The sequence below is a fragment of the Argiope bruennichi genome, chromosome 2, assembly GCF_947563725.1.
Source record: "Argiope bruennichi chromosome 2, qqArgBrue1.1, whole genome shotgun sequence".
Lineage (NCBI taxonomy): Eukaryota > Metazoa > Arthropoda > Arachnida > Araneae > Araneidae > Argiope > Argiope bruennichi.
This window is the reverse complement of record NC_079152.1, coordinates 96,689,442-96,703,690: the sequence shown is the minus strand read 5'-3', so window position 1 is coordinate 96,703,690 and position 14,249 is coordinate 96,689,442. Positions and strand designations below refer to the sequence as shown.

The 14,249-nt window shown below is 32.4% G+C and overlaps 1 long non-coding RNA gene across 2 annotated transcripts in view; it reads right to left on the bottom strand.

The window, feature by feature from the left end:
- Nucleotides 1-12,924, bottom strand: part of LOC129957249 (uncharacterized) — a 101,691-nt gene extending 88,767 nt beyond the window's left edge. For both annotated transcript variants that reach the window (XR_008782749.1, XR_008782748.1), the window contains exon 1: nucleotides 12,790-12,924. This is a non-coding gene — a long non-coding RNA (uncharacterized LOC129957249). The remainder of the gene's footprint in view (nucleotides 1-12,789) is intronic.
- Between the last annotated feature and the right edge of the window lie 1,325 nt (nucleotides 12,925-14,249).

Here is a 14,249-nt window from a genome sequence, read left to right as displayed (position 1 = left end):
TGAAATAAATTAAAGATGTTCCACCTGAATGAACAAAGAGTTTTTTGTGTTTCTACACTGGTGTGCGAAACTTAAGTAAGGATAAATTTTAAGCAGGTAGTCATGAAAGAAAAGGGATTATTGCGATCAATACAATGAACACGTAATTCAGTAGAAAGGTGATACCTATGCAAATGTCAGGAACAAAACATTATAGGCGACGTGAATGTACGCAAAACGCGTACAGTCGGGGAACGCAGCTTAAGACTAAGGAAAGGAAGGGTGGAGGCGCAGTTAAAGACATCTGCTGCAAGTGAGTTCTTTCCTGAAATATGGCTAGAAGAAATCACCTGGGAGACTTCACTCGTAGAAGAACGACTGGAAAGCTAGAGAAGAAGCACGGTCTGATCAGTGTAGCTGAAGAATTCGGAATCAACAAAAGTGTCGTTTCGCGCTTGGAAAACCTTCCAAACCATACGAACATTTGTTAGAAAGGTTGGCGGTAGCCACCCTAAAAAAACAATTGCAGTGGTTGACCGATACATCGTCTTGCAGCCGAAATGAGTCCGATACTAGTCAGAAAGTGCCATTGCTCTGTAACAGGACGACAAGTGTTACGGTTTACTTTGGCCAAACGGTTTCGCAAAGGTGACCTATTCGCCCAATCGTTTTGAACACTGCATTCCATTGAAAGTTGACCATCGGTGGCACCGTTTAGAGTGGTGTAAAGAGGCACAAACACTGGACATCTCATCAATGAAGTCAGGTCCTCTTTACGGATGAAAGTCGTTTCAAAGCCACGAGTGATTCTCAACGCCAGTTAATTTAGAGAGAGGTCGGAACAAGGTTTCATCCCAGTAAACAAGGACCCCGGAACAAGGATTCAACTCCAGAAACCACCGTAGTGGTCCTGGAGTTGTAGTCGGGGAGACATTATGCTGAAAGGGTGGACTGAGCTCCACGGTTTCGACAGAGGTTCCGTAACTGGAGATCGCTATTGTAAGGAGGTGATCCTTCCACATGTGCGTCTGTTTCGAGGTGCTATTGGACCAGACTTCGTTTTTATGGATGACAATGCACGATCACACTGGATTGCTGATATTCAGCAGCTACTGGAAGGTGAAGATATCACTCGAATGTGTTGGCCAGCATTCTCTCCTGATTTAAATCCCATAAAACATGCGTGGGATGCTTTGGGGAGACACCTTGCGGCCGGGGAACACCCAACAACTGAAACAGATGCTGAATGAGGAATGAGCACTCTTACCTCAAGAACTGTTGGACAATCTGGCGCTGAATATACAGAAACGTTGCGAAGCAACCATTGCAGTCAAGGGAGGACATATCTCATGCTAAGGAACATCTGCTTGATGCTCTTCTTGGACAGACAATCATGTGTAGCGATACTATGAGTTCAATAAAGCCCTTTTTTGTTTGATTCTATACTATATGCATTGTATTCATTTTTGCGCAACTATTCTTTCTTCATCGTTAAGTACAAAATGCTGTCTCTCATTTCTGAATTCCATGTCTCTCAGATGATTTCTAGCGGAATTATGGCAAAAAAGCAGTTGTTGCACAAGTTTTGCACACCAATGTAATTTAGATATAAATAATCATGTAGAATTTTGACTTTTGCGATGAATTGAAATATCTTAATGTAAACAATACGTTTCAATAAAGAAAAATAAAGGGCAGCATAATTTACTTTGAAATATAAAAAAAGAACACCCGAATCAGAGATATTATTATTCCACGCGAATATTTTCCAAGATTAAATTGAAAGACCATCATTCAAGACAATAATAGAGAGAGAGCTATGGTAGTAACCCAAGGAAGGTCAGATTCTTCCTGTAAGAGGTACGTTCCATCTTCGGTGTGGAGGTAATTTGTTACCGCATCCTTACAATACTCCAACTTAGAAAGAGCGAAATAATAACCATATCGGCAGTTTTCATTACCATATCCAAGTCCTCCCCCAAGGGAATAATAAAAAAACATAAGAATGCTCTTTTATTTCAATAGACAGGCATTAAGTCCACATACTGAGCAATTCTTTCGTGAAATCAAGACTCTGTGATGTCAAGGTTCTGCCGTAATGCCACTCAAGCATCAATACTGCATCAATACTACATTATATTGCATTCATAATGCCATTTTTTCCTACAAAATTTTGAGATACCATTTATGCATTTGACTACCATCGGCTATAATATCCACATTTGTTCTCTCGTATACGTAGTATAGAGAAAGTATAGTAATCGTCAAAAAAATCGAACTCGAGATTTTAACAATGCTACACATTTTAGATCTGCTTGAGTTCTGAAAACACATGTTTAGAAAACGTCCGTCTGTCTGCCCTTCTGAATCAGAAAAAGATAATTCAAAAACACTTTGAATTAGGCAGAGGAAATTTGTTGCATGGCCTTTCCACCAAATTTACAGATTTCTATCAAATTTTGAGTAAAATCTGCTCAGAGGAAGTTCGTCAGTCCGACTGTTCGAATATACGTTAACATGACAAAAAAAAATGGGGAGCTAGATGGATTTAACACCTATAGTGTAGACTCCTGCCAAAATTTAAGCCACATCGAAACACGGGTTCAATGTCTACCGTTCTGTACTTTCAAAATAATGTAAAAGTGATTACTCAGAAAACGCAAAGGCTTAAATTTATCAAATTTGGTATAGGATTCTGTGAATGCATGTGTACTAAAACAAAAATTCGATTTTGGGATGCTATTAAGGCTTGCCAGAGATTAATTGCCAAATAACTCGCCAAGGAGAACGATAGATTCAGTAAATATGCTCAATTCGCGCCAGAACTAGTGTACGCCAATACTCTGGCTTGCTAAATTTGTTAAAAAGTATCAGAGTAAGTTCTCGGGAGATCACTCATTTTTAAAAAAAATGTTACCACCCAATTATTTAAAAAACAAACATTTTCTGATTAATCCTTTCCTTCAGTCCTACGCCGGCAGGACGTAAGGACAGGATTGATCCTGCCTATTCCTCAAATCAGAGAGTGATGACTATGAGCACATCGTAGTTTTGAAGTAATATTCCATATAGAAGAGGGAGGGGTCGGATCTTCCCAAAGAGTCTGCTCAACTCTGAAGAATTAACTACCTGTGCATCTAAATGGTAAATATATTAGCAGTCGGTCATGGCAAATCCTGCTTGTACAGCTTTATTCTGTGGTATTAGGGTGGTTGACTGTAAGAAATGTTCCTGTCAAAACATAGTCGTTTAATCCATATACTCCAAGCCATTATATTATTCAATTTTTCTGCTTAGTAAGGGGATTAAAAGGGGCTCGCTCCCAAATCCTTTGGTGATCGTCTTTCTAGAGTAAAAAGATTCCCCAGAATCCCCAAAGAAATGTGCAAGGACGAAACACCACGTTCTCTAAGCCTGTCTTTCCCACTGCATTCAATGAGCGCCCATTTCAAAAGGCGCAATGGAAAGAAGCCATGGAAATAAAGGTAGGATGGATATCCAAGCTTCTTCTACACATCATATTATTTCTGAACATTTTCATTTTGGCGTTCTATGTTGCCAGTGTAATGATTCAGCTTCTTCCCTGGGTGACCACTGTCACATTCCTTTTTCCCACACTCGATAATTTACATTCCGGGCCATTCTTCATCAACGAAACTCCCACAGTGTTAAATGCCTCCAGATTGCCAAATGGAAGACCCTCCTTTTAAGTACAGTCGTCTGGCCAATTAGTGCTAATCCAGATAAGGAACCACACCTGCGTTTCCCAGGGAAATAAATCGTGTCTTCGAAAGGCGAGAGTGTCAAACACTCCAGATGTTCAGATGTCCTTCATTTTTACCATTGTGGAGGGTGGATCATCAATGGACATTTCCCACGGGCGACCAGAGACGATTCAGGTTGTTCTGAACGGTGATTGGGTAACAGGGAGTGGACAGGAAAGGTGGAGTCTGAGAGAAAGATAAAAGGTGAGATTTTTCAGAAGAAGAAGGAGAGAGGAACTTGGTATGAAGTGGACTTCTGAGAAAAATTCAACCCGAAGGAAATTCGGTGGATTCCTAGAGCTAACCCTGCAGTAGCCTGAGACGCCAACCGCCTGTTAGCTGTTCTTGTGAAGGCGTCTTCTCCAAATTTGTTCGAGGAACTATTCTTGTTTCAATTTCGTGCTATAAATAGCATCATTCATTTAACCTAGATGAGAAAGAGTTGTTTTTATGTAATAAAGCTGTAAATAAAGAATTTGATCATAACGCTACCTTTTATTGGATCGAGACTTTACACCAGGTTTTTCAGGCATTGAATGAAAATGAATGGTCGGAATTAGTATCTTTGGACTTGAAGTTTTATCCCACTTTCTCACTAAACATTATGGGTTAGTTTGAAAAAAAATGTTCAGCCAGCAAGTAATCGAAAAAATGTTCATCCGAGTAAAATATCTCTAATTATCTGCAAGGTCGACACATCACTATTAAGCAAGATAACAATAATGGCGTTTCACAACTGGTTCAAATATGCTTATGAAAATTTGAAGACTGCAATATAATGCCTCATTACTGGATGTGGCTGAGAAATATTACACCTTATAGCCCTTACTATAAAATGTCATTAGTATATCACTGAATTATTATTAATATTAACTGAGTTAATATATTAAAATATTTTAACTGTTATTAAATACTTTAATAGAGTCTAGAGGTAGTTCATAAGATGACTAAGAAACAACCAAAATTAAAGGCTATTCATCAGATTAATTATTGCTGGATTAAACATTTACAAGCCTCTTTTCAAAGTCTCAAGACTCTAGGTTCATCCAATCTTTTGAACCTAACACTGATTAAATTCCTCAATTTAAATAAAAAATAACATTTCAATTTACTTTAATCTTAAAAGGGCAGTTTTATCAGTTGCGAGCGTAAATTTTGAAGCAGGTGAAAATTCAATATACCATTCGGGTGAGGCAGAAATATTCTAAAATTATTCATGATGACGAGATTTTGGATCAAAGATTTTATGGAATCACAAAATATTCGATTTCAACTTATCGTCGCTTAAACATCAAATACAAAACTCTTATTCAAATGAAAACATTAATAATTTATGCAAGTAAATGTATTGAATTATATTTTAGCTTTGCAATCAGTTTACAATCTGCTTAGCTATTACTTTTTAATTTATGTTCCACTTTCTTATTTTATATTCTTATACATATTTTCGCATTAAATAAGGAACTATTAACTCTTTAATATTTGATTTAATATTGATTAATGATTTCTTTAATATTTGAATTTTGTATCTGCTTACTATAATGTTCTATTTTGAAGCAAAATGAGGCCTATTTAGGGACAGACTTCATTATTTTGTACTCTGATCAAATGTCGAGGACAGCACTGAATTGACACCCTTTTTTTTTTCCAGACTTCCATACTACGCCAGTGGAATGATATATTAATTCATGATTTTAGATTTAACGAGCACCAGGCCTAAATGCATGATGGTTCATTTTTGGAATTTAGTGTCCAGACTTGGAACCATTCTGACATACCAATCAAGTTTTTATCATGGCTCATATCATAGCCTATCAAGTTTTTGGAATGTTAGGATGGCAATTGGAATAAATAGTATATGCACCAAGTATTTTTTTCTCAGTTCTTGCTATGTAGGATGACTATCAAATTTGAATCCCTAATTGGAGTCATAAATGATCAATTTGGAGGTATTTGTTGCTAAAACTAATGAATAGATAGAAGCAAATTCCATATGCGGACAGTCGAAGGAATGAAAAAATAAGTTCTAAAGAATATTCATACAAGAAAACTCTTAAAAATAATTAAAAAAAAAAACTCGCCGATTCAGAAAGAAAGAAAGCGCATCAACACTGAATAATTACAAGCAATACACTTCTAAATTTTATTATAATTCGAAAGATAATAAAAATGCAATACAAAAATAAATGTATGAAATATTATATGTATTATTATTTAATGCTGTAAGAAGCAGTCTACCCACGCTTCGTACAGCATTGGATAAGGATTCCTACAGCTTCTCTTGCTCATAAATTGAAATTCATTCATTCCAAAATACTGTAATTCGAAACAAAATTATAAATAATCTACGAACACTCCAAGTGTTTTATGGGGTTTTAACTGAGTTCCGTAAAGTATCATATTCCCAAAATCATATATAGTTTTTAATTATATGATGAATCATATTTGATAATTACGATGTTAATCAACATTAAGGTTATATTTTCATTGTGTTGTTCGTACCCTTTGTGTATAAGATACTGCATCTACAACATTTTTTAAGTACCGCTTATCTTTTCATTTCTTCCACAGTTTACAAATTAAATTTGATTTCATTTTGTTTATTAATCATACTTGCTGATACTCCTAAAGTAAGAAAGTCATTATAGGGCCACTCTAATTTGTCTTTCAAATATATAATAAAAATTTACTACTTTGATTTCGAAACCAAATTATGATTGATAGATGAAGCGGCAACATTCCTTTAGGTCTCCGATTCATTAATAGATTTAATACATGTAAAAATGGTATTATTTTACCAAAATATTTTCTTCTTAAATGAATTTTTCCAATTCTTGCTTATGAATTAGAATCTTATATGGGAAAACAGTAAATCTAATTACAAAAATATTGCATCAAGGACATTTTATCCTCATATTTAAATTAAAAAAGCAAAGTAAATACATTAACGTTTTGTCTTCATAGAAGCTTTCTAAACACTGCATTTGACGCATTTTGTATCCTCTTTCCCATGTTACTAAGCTATGCAAGTAATATGAAATGACGAAAATTAAATATACGAGCTGAAAATCAAAACAGATAAAGCAGAATTGTCGCTTTAGAGAACTTAATGAACTAACTCAATGAACAGTTTTTCTAAAGTGCGTAAATTTTTGAATCCCATTGTTACATTTTACTCTATCAAATGCGGGCGTCGAATCGCTTTATTTTGAGATTCAAAAATTTATTTAGAAAATATTACACTGTATACATTTTTTGAAAACAAAGAGAAATTATTTAATATCTAATCACTGACAAAATAGAAAAAACAACAAAAATCAAATTTTTTAAGAAGATACTAAATCTATGGGCTTAAGGTATCCGAACACGTTCGGAGCACTTTAGAAAAACAGGGTGTAAATATACTTTAACCATATTTCTGGTCTTAAGACTATTAAAGATTAGCAATAGAATGTCAAAATTTGAAATAAACCTGAATAATTTTTGAAAATTGGCATGCAATAGCATAAATTTAAGCAAATTCTTCAAATCGGTTACACCAAAAACTACTACTCTCATCTGAACAAACTTCTAGAAAACTATGTAGTTTATTTTGGTATAGGGAATGAACTACAAGCGTATGGTTATAATGATAAATAAAAATTTTAGAGCCAGTCAAAGATTTATCATGAAATTTTTAGTAAATTTATAACATTATTCAAACAATAGGATGTAAATTAAAAAATATTCCCTCAATTTAAATTCTGTTTGTTCATTCCCTAGAAAACAGTATAAAGACAAAGTCCACCGAATTTCATAGTAATACGGTAATTATATTTATTTGATTTGAAGTGAACAAGAAATGAGTAGAAATCAATTTTGTGAAAAACGCATTTAAAGTATACAATAACACGTTTTAGTAATAATTTGTGTTCATATTTAAATTTCACCACATTCTTCCTCCTGAGCCTTCAATAATTTTCCTTTTTTTAAACAATTAATTGTTTTTCTGGCAATTTTTGCATTTGGCAGTGAATGCCACGTAGATTCATTTATTCTGTCTTTGTCGAGCTCAGCAAATGCTCTAACTGTATTTGTACTAGGAAACACTTCAATAATCTTAAAAATATTCAGTAATCTTATAAAACGTTTGTTAAAATTTATTACAGACATAAATGCCCCTAATTTGAGGGCTCGGAGCTCAACAAAGACATCTTTAGGTACAAATTTTCACAAAACACCATTGAAACTTAATGGCATTTTGCGTTTTTCCGTGCAAAGAATTTACCGTATTTAAAACTAAATTTGTGTTTATACACATTTTTAATATGTTTTACATCCTTTAAATCGATGCTTCCAGTTATTCAAATGTCCACTTCCGGTTTACTGATCATTATGTAAATATTAATATCTTGACTTCTAATTAACGTAGAGACAAAAGTAAACCTGTTCTGAATAGCTCAAAGACTGGTCTATCCAATAAAGTCATTTAAAAAATGTCATTTTTTGAGAAAATCGACCTTTTTCAACGTGTTCGGATACCTTAAGTTTATCTTTCTAATCCTTTGCGTTTTGCAGCTATCGAGTTCACTTGTATTTAAACAGACATGCTTCCTCTAAATGGATTTCGTTCAAAATTATTTTATATGAATTTACAAATTTAAAATAAAATCCGTTCATAATATTTAATCTATCTAATTCAAAGTATTTTTGAATTATCATGTTGACTGATAAACATGACGACAGACAGACATAATTTCAAAAATGTTTCTTTAACTCAAGGTGTTCTGAAACGCAGATATTCGTCACAATCACGAGTTCGAATTTGACAATTACAATTCTCAATTATCTCAACATATTGCTTAGAAAAGAAATTAAGAGTTATGCTACCAATTTTTAAGCCCAATTCTTTCTACTTTTCATGAAACAAAATGTTTACGCTTAACGGATCGTTAAAATATCATCTAATAATAAGAATTAAAAATAACATTTCGCTCTGCTTTTTAGCGATAAGTTTATCTCAATTCATCGAGGTGAACTTGGCCTCAAACATGGAAGATAGCGAACAAAATTGCATCTTCTTGCGTGAAATTGTATCTCTTGGGGCGTGAAATTGAAGTTATGATGGCTATCGCATAGAATTACCCGTACAAGAATGAAATCTTTTGCGTGAATAATGATTAAGTATACCTCAGATCTTTCATTAAAGATGAATTGGTCAAACGCCAAATATTCATCAAAATGATGGCTCTGATGAATGTTTCATTATATTTATGAGTAGGAGACCTTTGAGCAGTTTTCATGTTCTTTTGCGCGCTGTATTTTTATAAAATACATATTTCATGGAACTTTAATGCTTCGTAATTAACAAAGAAAATCATTCATTATTTTGCATATTTTAGATTAAACTAATATAGATTACTCGCAAAATAAATTTTGCTAAATTATGACTAGATTATTTCACTGTGTTATTAGACTCGAATTTTTATATATTTTTTTAATTCATCCTTTAGGATTATAAAAATTTCCTTTATTATACTAACAAGAAAAAAAAATACTTTCTTATATTCTTATTTATTTACCTTTTACTATTTTTATTTCTTTATTTTTAATGAAGGAAATTAATATGAAACATGTAAAAATTGATTTCTTTCAAGTGAATTTGCTTCATTTCTTTCAAGTGAATCTGCTTCATTTCTTTCAAGTGAATCTGCTTCATTTCTTTCAAGTGAATTTCATGCTTGTAAAAATGTTTGTTTTAAATCAGCATTTCATTAAATTTCTAGTACGTTAGAAATTTGAAAATTTATTCAGCTTTATGACAATGCAATATTTTTACATTTACAGAAATTAATTATTTGTTAATGGATTTATTTTTATTTTAATTTCGTTTCATACAAAAGATGTCATCTTGTAGAAAATTTTTAAAACTCGATTACAAGATTCTCTAACATTCTTAGGAATTATGACAAATTAAAATAACAATTCGCAAAATTAAAAATTAGAAGAAAAAAAAGTAAAAACATGTTAATATTTTTTTCAAAAAACAACAACATATCTTTAAGTCAAAACAAATATTATAAAAGTTTATGGTTCTGAAAGTTGTACAGTAATAAAATGCAGTCACAATTCATTAACAAGACAACAGGCACAAAAATTCCTATACAATGATTAAAAATTTAAACCTCATATGTTTCCAAAATTACAGAACAGACTTTAAGGCAAGTACACAATAATAAATCGTTTTTTTTATAAATAGAACGCGAGGTTCAAAGCAAAGAAAGCTATTACAGAGGGCTTTTTACACAATTAAATAAAAGGGTGCGCAACACAAATTTAATAGAATACAAACACGTAGCAGTAGAATAAAACATTTTCAGCATTGCAAATCATGCGTAGGCTTAACATGTAATACAGGTAAATAGGAGACATTTGGGATGCTTTATTAGACAAAATATCCAAACTAATCTTTTAAGTACTTAATTTAAACGTTGAAAGGATTTTTCCGTTCGAAAAAACACAATCTTCGCGTTTTTTTTTTTTTTTTTCCTTTTCTTGCATTGTACATTTTAAGCGGTATATTATTTTTAAGCGGTATCTAAATCAGATGACAATCTTCTCTAACATATTCCCCTTGCTGTCTACGAAACCAAGTTTTGTTTTAAAATATGATTTGTTTCTAAATACTCAATTTAACCCTAATATTTTTATGCGATTTTAAAAATACTATATATGATATTAGTGCAATTCAAATTCAAATTTACAAGAATATTAATGTCTGAACTCGCGCGTTTACATTTTTGCTTTTATCACCAGATTTATAATAAAGAATAAATTTGAATGGGTAAAAGTGAATTATAGTGTGCACCCTGCTGCGCCAACAATGCCAAGTCGTCAATAAAGATGGCGGACAAAATAAACAAATACTTCCGCGGAACAGTTACGGTTACCATTTCCCGCCATATAATTAAGACTTTTTGCTGATAAGTATTGTTTTTTTTTCCCCATACTGCCTTCTACAGATGCCGAAGGTAGATGTAGAAGGCACCGGGCAGAATTTTTTAACTTAAAAAAAACATCCTACGAGTTCGCTAGCAGCGGGAGCGGGAACCTAGTAGCTTCGCTAGCACATTGAACATAAGGACTGTGTGGATAACAGAAACAGTACATAACCAAAAGAAAAGAAAGAACGGAGAAAGAAGTAACATTCTTCATACAAAATTTATCCTTTTCCTAACTTCATCAATTCGTAAAAAAAAATATTCCACTCATCCTTCATCCATTCTGCCGGTTCGATATCAAACCATTCTCAATACAAAATTTCAAACAAGCATCCTTTCCTAACTTCATCAACTCGTAATATATATATATATATGGTTCGAAATACTCCCGACATAACAAATTATGAAGAGAACCAACCGTTAGAACACCAAAAGAATTACTAGAACTGCGAAGAATTCCATTGCAGCTGTCTTTTAAAGTGAGAATGCAGACGATTTTTTAAAGCGCATACTGAGAATTAAAAATCGAAGTGAGAAGTTACTGAGAAGTAAAAACCGAAACAAACTTCAAAAGAAAAAATATTTCCTGTTCGTATTCACTTTAAAAAAAAGAAAGAAGAAAATAACTTTTAATTATAAGCTTAACTTCCTTTATTTTATAAACTTTTAATTATAATAAAGAACAAAATTAAAATCTTTTATCAATATTTTTTTTAATATTTTTAATTTAACATTTTTCATAATATAGTTGTAGTTTATGTACAAATCAACCATTGCAAAAAGTAGTAAACAAAACAGCATTAGGGCTGCTAGAAGAGCAATCCGATGGGTTGCAATATTGGCGACAAACTCGGGAGCACACAATACTTCACTTTATTCTTTTAATGTACAATTAAAAGTGTGTTTTAAACACATTACTTTATTTTTACTTTGTAAAAGAAAAAAAAATTCTTTACAAGATATTCTTTATTATACACCTCGATGTCTAAGATAAAAAAAAATTTCTTTTTACTTTGACTCTTGAAACAGCTAGAACCGGTATTCCAGTAGTTACTTTTCACCTATGGAACCCGATTCTATTGAATATTCATCATATAGACCAGATTACACACACTAAATTGGTGCACATTAAATTCGAAAATGGCCTTCTAAAGCAGTGAGTCAGCTTAGGTACCGGCTTCTTCTATTTATGGCAGCAAAAATTTAAATGGTTCATTCTAAAACCATACTAAAGTAGCTTGAAAGTGGAAAGGTAATTTAATTAAACTCTTAAAGTAATTAAATGTATAAAATACCATCATAGTTTCAATCTGTATTATAATAAATCATACTTTGTAGCATCTAGTTTAGTTAATTTATATTAACGTTTCCTTTTGAAGCTACTAAAACAATATTTTATGGCGAATATTGTTAATTTGCTTGGAATTTGGCGGAAAAGAAACACCTGAGCAGATATCCTCTTTCTAAACTTCTATACCACTTTTTCGGAAAGAATATATGAACCTAAAAAGATTTAATGAGTAGGAGGTCTATATATTTCGGTTCTTTCATACAATAAGGTCTTGAACTTGCGATGTCTGAAGATAATTTATATTAGCAAATCATTACAAGATGGATATTAAATTTCAGAGAATCTTTGTAAGCTATATTTTGTTTCTAGTTTCCATATTTAAGTTGCTTGTTTCGTGAAGTTAACTTTAATTCTTTCAATTCTTCGCCGGCTCTCTCTTAGAACAGTCATTAGCATTTATAATTTCTTCCATTTTAAAACAAATAGTGTAGAAACATCGAAAATAAACATTGGATAAATAGTTCTAAATTCAAATTCCCCGAATTTGCTTTTGCAACATCTACCTTCAGAAAATCAAAATAACAAACTGCTGCATTAAGAATACAATAATACAAAGAGTGATAAAATATAATAGTCACGTTAAATCCTGAATATATAAATAGCATCATGAAAAAGTTTTTAAAAATTATTTCGGAAGTTGATGTTAGGACTAATAAAATTTTTTCCCTTTTCAGGCAAAGAATAGTTCAATAAAAAGGAAATGAAGCACACCTACCGTCTACATCCGCTGTTTGAAGATCGTAGAGTTTCTAGAAGTTCCATTAATTCAGAATCACGCACAAGAAGGAGTGAAATAACACCAATTAATCAACATACAGAAGGCCGTCACAGACACGGTCTTAAAGTTACGAAATCGCTACTGACTGTTAATTACATTGCTTCATGTAAAGAAAAACAAAATACTTGTTGCCACATATCCAGAACAAATTCATAATTTTTTTGCAAGGAAGATAAGAAAAATAAAGGTATAAAATGTTCTAAAATTCGAGCACTTATAAAATATGTGGAAGATGAAGTGCATAAATTTAAGATTCAAATACTCCATTTCATATAAGTCTTTTCTTTGAGGAAACCATTTAATAAAATTTAGTATAACGTCTTCCGATATTTGTTTGAGTCCGTGGGAGATTTAGGAACGAGTTCAGCAATCACTCAATGCCATTTGTTGATATGCTTTGAATCTAAGTCGCGACTGAGATAATTGAATGAAATGTGTGTTTTTATACTTGTGTTAATTTTTTTTTACTCGCATATGGATTAGTAAATTTATTCCAAATATAGAACAAAGTATATTTCTTTTTAAATTTACGGCTTCAGTGAAATTTAAATTTACGGCTTGACCATCTATGATCAAGACGAGATAAAGGTTGTCGTAAAAGTGGTTTAAGAAAAACATTCTTCCTTCTTTAACAATATTAGATTATTCGTAATGTTATGCTCATTAATAAAAAAAAACAGCAGGAGTAGTTTCCCCCAAACTTTCTCGCATCCTCTCCAATAAATTCATCATCGTTCGCCTCCTCCACATAAAATTGCAGACATTGGGTAAGACCGAGAATACCTTGTATGGCATCAGTGAACGATAATATAGATATATTATGAACGAAATATAGATTTTAGGCATTTATCTAACATTTTTACTGAATCTACGGTGAGAAAAGCTTTACAAGCATAAGAAAGTACAGACAAAAAAACATCAACAGTTAGACAGACTTAATTCAAAATGCGATATCTATTATTTAGAAGCCAAATTTTTTTTTTTACCTAGCTGTTTGCATTTTGTAGTTTTCGGGTTCACGTGTTCTCGAACAGATATTGTGGTGGTAACTTCATAAGCCAAATAACAACCTCTGGAAAGGAGTGTACACTTTTGTCTAGTAGCTTTATTACTCTTCTATGAACCCTAACGTTGCGAATTCGAACCTCAACTTGCACAAATGTATAACCCTTGGCCAACTATTTTTATTTTGCGTTTTACAGAATCTATTATTAAAAGATAGGTGACATGCGGTCTAAAGGGGTAAAGGTGAAAAATATTCATTCATCAGAAATAGATATGAGCCACTGATGTGAATAATTTGACCCGTCATGGCCTGTATCTGAATGAACTTCTTTTAAGCCTCTGAATTATATTTACTACCAGAATCTATTATTATTATCAGAATTATATTTTAT